Below are 9,228 nucleotides of genomic sequence, written 5' to 3'. Positions count from 1 at the left end.
AGTGTTGCTATCACAAAGCGCACACATGTGAATGTGCTCGGATGGAGGGAGGATCAGCAGTGAGGCTACGTCATACATAGTGATACCGCTCATTACAGTCAAGCAATGCATGTCAAACGGGAATCTGAAAGTCTCACATATGACACACTTCTATACTGGTAAAGCCTGACAACAGAGCATGCTGGAACACAAATGTACACATTACTTTTTACTGTTTGTCACATGTGATCTAGGATGTGCACTCTGCCCGTGGCCGATGATACTACTTCGAGCAACCAATACCCAGGCTGAAAGGCAGCACAATAATGAGCACACTTACACACACCAGGGGCATCGTGTAACACGCATTTAAAAAACCTTTGGAATTCACATAAAAACCCATAGGTTTCAGGGATGTTATAGTTAGTTAGACATTTCACTCATATAAAACCAGAGAAATCCGCCTGTTATAGTTAGTTGAGCTGACTATAACTTGTGCGCCTGCAATGCACTGCTGATGACGTCACATATTACATCACTCATGACATGGTCAGTGACATCACTGATGACATCTCAAATGACATCACTGATGACATTGATGAGTCAAATGTCCAACTAACTATAACATCCCTGAAACCTATGTTTTTTGGGTGAATTTCAAAGGTTTTTTAAATGCTAATTCCTAACTATAACGTCTGTAAAATCTATGGTTTTTTCAGTCAATATATATATATTATATATCAGCTCAGAAAATCTTTATTCGCATGAAATAGACATCCATAAATGTTTCATAACAATCTGTTACAATTAAAATCACACAATATTAAAATGACATATCAAAATAACGTAGAAGCATACATAGATATGTTGAAAAAACAGTGCCAAGTGCTTTAGCTATATACAGAAAATATGTCTGAAAATTGTGCAAAATGCTTATGATGCAACCAGGAATAAAGTTTCTTGGTGCATCGCTAACAAACATTTAAAATGATCAGTCCAAATTTGCTCTATATGATCTCCTCAGCGTTAGACAACAAGATCCTCCATTTAAGACATTTTCTATTTTCAGTTATTCTCCAGTGTTCACTACTAAGGATAGGTCCACAGCAAGAACTTGAACAATCTAAAACAATTGTGTGCCTACTTGATCCTCTCCGAGCCAACCACACAATCTTACATTATCACCAGCCAATTCACCAAACAAACAAATGCCCCAATATGAAAAGTTTAAAAGAATAATTTCAAAACAGTGATAAAAAGGCCGTGAACAATCAGCCAATATATTGTCCTTATTTCCCCATAATTCACCTGCATTTGACAACAAGGGAAATACATCTATACACTGTTATGCATCCTTGGTCAGTCGTGAGTAGTTGTAGGTATGCCAAAGCCTCTTTACACTTTCAGATTTTTAAGATTCTCAGTAGTACTAATAGATTGATTATTTGGGATCTGTAAAGCCCACAGAATAAAAACATACAAAATTGCGACTGAGGACTACTTGAGTTGCATGGGTAGGGTATCCGGTCTTTTGCAGCAAAGGTTTTCGATGGGTAAGACATCAACAGGTGTTCGAGGTTCAGTCTAAACCTCAACAAATAGTATCTTTGATGGTGTGAACTCTTTAGCAGAAATGGTGCAATGTTAGCTGCTGTAAAAAAGTGGGAGGTAAGCCTCCACCATCCCTTTGTTTGAGTCAGGCTCCCACCTCTCTTAGCTCTTCAGTTTAACAGTTAACTTTTTACCAAAGTTCTAGACCGAGTGTCTATAGTCAACGGATTATAAACAGATTGGATCGATCAATGGCATGGAGTCCATTTTTTGCATACATGAGACAGTCGATCTTGTGGACCCTGTTAGATTTAGGCAATCAGTTAGATTTAGGCAATCAGTAATGACCATTTGGGTCAACGAAGCTTCTGGCCTGGATCAGATTTACAGCAGCATTTTTTAAACTTTGCTATAAGTATGGTGTTGTTTGACCAATCTGCATGAAATTTTCCTAAAACATTGTCACAGTGGGTACTATTGATTTGGGGGTGGTCCGTGCAGTGGGGACCCAGACTTTGGGGTCCCCACTGCACGGAGCGAAATAAGGTTGTGTTTGTAATGTTAATTCCCATAGGAACCTTTAGTCACTACAGCCCGAACCGCTGAACAGACTTGCACCAAATGTTTGAGAAATGGGGGTGTTAGTGACACAAGTTTTGGGTCCAAAATAGATTTATTTAATCACAAATGATATTCATGACAATGCTGCAACCTCCAATGCGGCACCCCATGTACCTTTGTGGGAACATCACAACTCTCAAAGTCGTTGCAAATATAGGTGAAAATATATAAAGAAATCAGTGAAACATTAGTACGCATTGTTATAGAGATATTAAGATTTTGATCAATGCTTTTGTAGAGTTATTTATTTAGTGAGTTATCTACTGTGATGGTTAGAATTATATAGAATATTTTTTATGTGGTGGTGGCTATTAAATTCCTGCTTTTGCTTTCTGCTTTCGGGACGTAACCGCTAGGATCATGATTACCAATGTCATTTGAATCTCTGGCCTAACCGCAAAAATGGAAAATAGGTTTTAGAGATGGTTTTTCTCGAAATACACTAGAAAAACATGAGTTTGAAATGCATAGTATTGAACCCTTAGTGTTTGAAATACTGCAGTATGTATGCAGATATGTGATTTTACTTTATAGAAAAGGCACAATCGTCCCGGTTAACGATGTCATTGCGATGTCACAAATAACAGCGGAAATAGGCCTGAAAGATGGTTTTTAAAGAAACCGAGTTCAAAAATATGAGTTTAAACATGCTTTGAAAGAAGAATGTATATAGTAGTATGTGTAGGGTAATGTTCAGAATGGAGTTTTTTACATATTATTTTAAGATGTGTTGATGGTCATTGAATGTCTGTTTTTGTTTTCTGCTTTCGCGACGTGTCTGGGAGATCGCAATCTCCGTCGTCACTCCCATACACTGAAAATAGGATTTAGAGACGGTTTTTATATACACTCTTTAGAAAAACATGTCTTTAGAGAATACTGTAAGAAACACCTGGTGTGTAAAATATGTGTGGATATATGTTCTTTAGACTTATGGAAAAGGCACAACTTTCACAATTAACGCCATCATTGGGATGTCCGAAATAACTGCGTGAACAGATAATAGATCTGGAAGATGGTTTTTAAAGAAACTTAATACAAAAGTATGAATTTAAATATGCTTTGAAGTATGCATATAGTAATATGTGTAGGGCACTTTTCAGAAATAATTTTTTATGTATTCATTTTTGGATGTGCTAGTGGTCATTGAATGTCTGCTTTTGTTTTGCCTTTTTGCGACCTGTCCGCGGGGATCACCACATTGTTGCGAAGTTCCTAAAAAAAAAATAACAAAGAAAAAAAACTTCACAATATTTCAGGTACTAGGGTGGCTCTGACAAGAGCCGTTGTGTTGGTTGTGTGTATATGACAGCTTCACTTAAGACTGTATGCAGAGTTTCAGGTTACTTAGAAATACCCGCTACCTTCATCTATAAAGTGCACTCCATCATTTCTATGGATTCCATGCATGTTAAAATCCAGATTGTTGTAATAGAAACAGCCCATGCGATTGTCTCTGACGAATGCAGAAACGGTTTTATTAACATGTTTATTAACATGTTTCCTGGCTTTGTCAATCTGTGGGCAGAATTGATTTGACCAATTCCATTTCTGTCTTTGGCATATATTAGAGTACACCAAGACAGTGTGAGGGAAAAGCGACATCAGTTCAGCAAAGGTTTCTTTCATTGGGATTTCCAGCCCTACCCGAGTCAATGTACCTAGGTCATTGCTACCACAGTGCACAATCATGAGGTGAGGGGCTTGGAAATCCACAATGGATTTAACCAAAGCCAGCAACTGATGCACTACCTATACACTCATTCAATCATCCAGTGAGTATTGATGTATTCAACCACAGACCCATATATTTGCATATTGTACTGAGAAATATGCAGTCTTTAGACAATATGGGTAATATGCTTACTATAATGGTACTCTTTACATAATTAGATGAGTGCATGAGTAGAGCCTGATTTTTTCATCAGTGCACACATGTGCTTCAGTATTTCAATGACTAGATGGGTTGTAAGTGGGTAATTATTGGCTGTTATAGGTTCTGCACAAATGTTGTTGTAATGATTGCATAGTTACAGCCTTGTAAATATAGTTATACATTTAAAAAAGTGTAGAAGGACAGATGCATTGAAATAGAAAGAACGAGTTAAAAGATTAGTTAATAAGGCCTTTGCTTTGAAGAGAAAGCTTTTTATTTAGATTCAAAATAGATTGAAGACTCTTCACAAAATAGTTTTGTGCATGAGGAGACAAAACTATAAGAAAAAAAAGTGAATAGAAGTAACTGTTGGATAGTTTTTAGAGGAGAATGAATACATACTTCTTGTACAGAGCCTTTCTTTAATGAAGAAAGATATCTCCAGGATAACAGATTAGGTCATGCTTTTGGCGATTTAATGAAATAAAGAATGGCAGTCAGTCCTATCACCAAAGAGGTTAAGGTACCCAGAAATGTAGAAGAATTAATTGCAGAAGTGGTACAAGGAAGGCGAAGTCAGGGTATTGTATACAAATGGAATTGTAGTAGTGTTTCCAGTATTAGACAGCAATCCATTGATATATTAAGAAAATTCAGATGGATTTTTCCAAGACAGAATTTAAAACACCAAATTAGTTATACCACTCAATAATCTGAATTTTAGGAAGGAGACTGCATTATGTGAAAACTCCTGCTTTATGGTTAGAAGAAATGAATGGAGGTGTTTGCATGGCAGACATAGAAAAGGTTTCTGGTGATGTGCAGTGTTGTTTCTTTGGTCTTTAACAGAATTCTAGGGAAATAGGGAGTTTGTATATGTTGATGATGCACTTACTAGAAGATATAAACACAGACTGTTAACGTATCTATTTAAAAAGTTAAAAAATAAATAATAACTGGCAAAAGCTACCTGTGTATTTATTTGTAGAGGGACGGCTTGACTTGTCTATAGAGCAAGTTATATGTAAGTAGTGTTACAATAAATTAGAAGATAATAGAATGAACAACACAGAGATATTAGATACCGATTATGTTAGATGATAAAATGCCTGCTAATGTGGAAAACTATTAAGTGCCAAAAATAAATAAACATTAATGTTTATTATTCTTTGCAGCACTGTGAAGGACCATTATGAACTGCTCTCCAGCACTCATTGCAACTCCACAATCCATGCAGGATGATGCCACCTGGGAAAACCATGGAACCAAATCTTGAAGTTGAGATTAGACTTCTGAATAAACTCTCTACTTCTGTGTTGTTGTGCTCCTATTGAAATCGAGGGTCCTTCAGCTTTGCATTGCCTTTTTGCTGCTCACTATGAACTCATCTTATGAAATGTGCAAAGAAATATAAAAGGGGGAAAAAATTGGCATGTATGATTTTTGGCAGCATTGCGAATAGTTGTAACACACTACTCTCCAGCTCCTTCAACAACACTACAGTCCAAGCAATAAGTGACCATTTTTGAAAACTCTGGAGCCACATCAGTTATAGTAGTCTGTACCTCTGAGGCAACTTTCCGGCCAGGAATTGTTCCTGCTGCGACTGATGTAGATGGTACTCCAGCTTCCTTCTGCTTGACTGGCAGTTGGAGATGTTTTCCATGGTAAGTTTTAAGATGCTATAACATGAACATCATCCCACATGACTCCCCCAAAAATGTCCAGTTAAAATCTACCACCTGCTCACAATAAACTTCTGGAAATAAAGATTCAAGAAGGAGGAGTGGGTGTATACTTCCTATTCATTTTACTGAAAAGTATATTATCCAATGATATTCCTTACTTTCCCGCTCATGTGATGTTTCCAGATTGTGCATTGCACAAGTTGTGCAGTTATTTTTAATCTCCAATGGGTAACAATGGATAGTTTGATGGGTGTTTGGTAGTTATGTTCTATTTGTGAGTTCAGTTGTTCAGTTATTTTTTTAAACTGTTCTTTTTTATAAATGTGTTGTTAAATTGAATTTAAAACAATATGTTACTAAACAGCTAGACTCAAACTTTGTATCAAATATGCCTATATGTCTATTTGAATTCATGACTACCGATGTTATTGCGACATCTGGTGTTGCAGTGAAGAAGGAAAATGCATTTTTGGTTTAGTTATTTCGACAAATGAATACAAAGGAGAAGGGTAAATTTGTATTTTACTAAATAACTGCACTGAAACCTTATGTAAAATATGTCTATATATGTGTTTTGCACTTTGTTAAAAACACCCAGTATACGCAGTCTGTCCTTGGTAATGGCACTTATTGAATCATACATGGACTACTGTGCAATCATCAAGGACCTCCTTTCTCCATCATTCTGCAAATGTGCCTTCTGGCATAGTACTAGTTGGGGGATGAAGTCCCATTGGGTGTTGAGGGTATATGGGGGACAAGTATCCCTCTTGTTACCTCAAGCAAAAACACACAGTTTGCTAACAGGTCTATGGAGGCCACATCCCCTTTCTGCACCACACTGAAAACACGTTTCCTAGCACACTACTGGTAGGGGAATAAAGTTGTCATGGATGCTACGGGACCTTGGGGATCAAGAAGCCCCCTGGTAGTTTCTATAAGTCCTACTCTGTGGGATTTCTGAAAGCTGGTCAGAGTCCAGGCTTCCTTCCCACAACATTCTGCAAAGACCATTGCTTATTAGAAAACCATAGAAATTCACAGACAAACTAAAAGGTTACAGGTAAGTTATAGTTAGGAATTAGCACTTAAAAAACCTTAGAAATTCACTGAAAAAAAACAAAGGTTACAAAGCTGTTATAGTTAGGGAATAGGATTACAAAAACCTTAGATATTCACTGAAAAAAACAAACGTTACAGGGATGTTATAATTGGGGCTGATATTTCACTCATACAAAACCAGAGAAATTCAGCAATTATAGGTAGCTGAGCTAATTATAACTTGCACCTCTGCAATTACTGTTTGAGTCTAATGGAGCGTAAAACGTTAAAGGTTTTTGCCTCTATCAATTCTCACAGTTAGATGAGATTTACAGTACTAACAAAATTACCAAATTAACAAATTGTGTAACATAGAATGATGATGAAAACATAAGATTCTTAACTGCATCGTAAAAGTATGCAGAAATGGTCTGAAATGTAAAAATATAAAATAGATAAAGAGAGCAGAGAACTAATTATTTGTTCATGAAATGTACACGTGTTTAGAAATGTGCTGTTGATTACCTAATATGACGTCATGAAAGAATTCTTACATAATGAATCACATGAAAATTAATAAAATGTTTAAGTTGAAGATGCTCCACAGTACGAGTTTTGCTGAAGTACATAAGCAATGTAAGAAATGCAATTTAAACGACAGACATGACCTGCATATTAATCTGTTAACCCCTTCAATGCTCATGACGGAATAGTTCCGTCATGAGCATAGGTGCACCTGTGCTCATTACGTAACCATTCTGTCATGAGGACAGGGGCAGGAAATCCCTCTGCTGGAGACAGCAGAGGGATTACCTTATCTCCCCCAAAGCCTCAGGAGCTGACAAAGAACTTCCCCAGCTCTCCACGCCCCCTCCCTGCTTTCTGTGCAATGACGATCAGCGCACACGTCGCGCTGTCATCCTTGCACAGAAACTGAAACTGAAAAGAGCCTTTAGGCTCATTTCAGTTTCACTTTCTATGTGCTCAGGGGGCTATCTTATCCCCCCCAGGGCACGTAGAAACAGGGGAGTGGTATCATTTGAAAGGGGAGAATCTCCCCTTTCCAATGGTACCTCTTACCAGTGGATCTCTGCTTGGGGATTGCGCCAGGAGGACGATCCCAAACAGGGACCCACATACTAGACACCAGAGAGGGGGAGCAGCCCCTTGGGGCTAGGGCTTTTGCTCTCCCCAAATATATTTGGTGAGATTTAGCCCCCAATCTGCCCCCCGTGGGGGTAAAAAGTCCACTAGACGCCGGGGATTTATTTTTTTCGGCGCAAAATGTATTAGGTGGGGACCCCCACCCCCGTGAATTTACAGCCTTCTTGCCCCCCTGGGGGGCAGTTGGGACAGTAGCCCCCAATCTGCCCCCCTGGGGGGCAACATGCCCGCTATATGCCAGGGATTTTCTTTTTTTTATAATTTATGGTGGGGGCTGCCCAATATGGGCATGCCCATGCACCCACAACCCCGCAACAATTACAGCCTTTCTGCCCCCCTGGGGGGCAGATGGGGGCATTAGCCCCAAATCTGCCCGTGGGGGGGCAAAAAGTCCAGTAGACACCAGCGATTTTTTGGGCAAATTTTTATTAGGGTGGGGGCATTGGCATGCCTGTTTTGGGCAGCCCCCACCCTAATTCAAATTTGCCCAAAAAAATCCCTGGCATCTAGTGGGCTTTTTACCCCCTGGGCGTCAGATTGGGGGCTAATACCTCATCTGCCCCCAGGGGGGGCAGGAAGGCTGTAATTTTTGTGGGGGAGGGGGTGGGGGCATGGGCATGCCAGTTGTGGGAGCCCCCACCCTAATTCAAATTTGCCCCAAAAAATCCCTGGCATCTAGTGGGCTTTTTGCCCTCCTGTCGGGCCAGATTGGAGGCTACTGCCCCGATATGCCCCCCGGGGGGGGCAGAAAGTCAATGCCTACACCCTAATTAAAATTTGCCCGAAAAAATCCCAGGTGTCCAGTATGCTTTTTGCCTCCCAGGGGGCAGATTGGGGGCTACTGTCAGGGAGTTTTGAGGCAAATTTTAACTAGGGTGTAGACTGCTCAAAACGGGCATGCCAATGCCCCCACCCTACTTAAAATTTGCCCAAAACAATCCCTGACATCTAGTGGACTTTCTGCCCCCCCCGCCCCTTGGTGGCAGATAGTGGCATCTTCCCCACCCAATCTGCCCCACCGGGGGTGGCAAAAAGCCCACTAGACGCCAGGGATTGTTTTGGGCAAATTTTAAGTAGGGTGGGGGCATTGGCATGCCCGTTTTGAGCAGTCTACACCCTAGTTAAAATTTGCCTCAAAACTCCCTGACATCTAGAGGACTTTCTGCCCCCCCCCCCCCTTGGTGGCAGATAGTGGCATCAGCCCCCAATCTGCCCCGCCGGGGGTGCAAAAAGCCCACTAGATACCAGGGATTTTTTTGGGGCAAATTTGAATTAGGGTGGGGGCTCCCAAAATTGGTATGGCCATGC

Source organism: Lissotriton helveticus, chromosome 2_1 (genome assembly GCF_964261635.1).
Source record: "Lissotriton helveticus chromosome 2_1, aLisHel1.1, whole genome shotgun sequence".
NCBI classification, from domain to species: domain Eukaryota; kingdom Metazoa; phylum Chordata; class Amphibia; order Caudata; family Salamandridae; genus Lissotriton; species Lissotriton helveticus.
Note: the sequence above shows the minus strand (reverse complement) of the source record.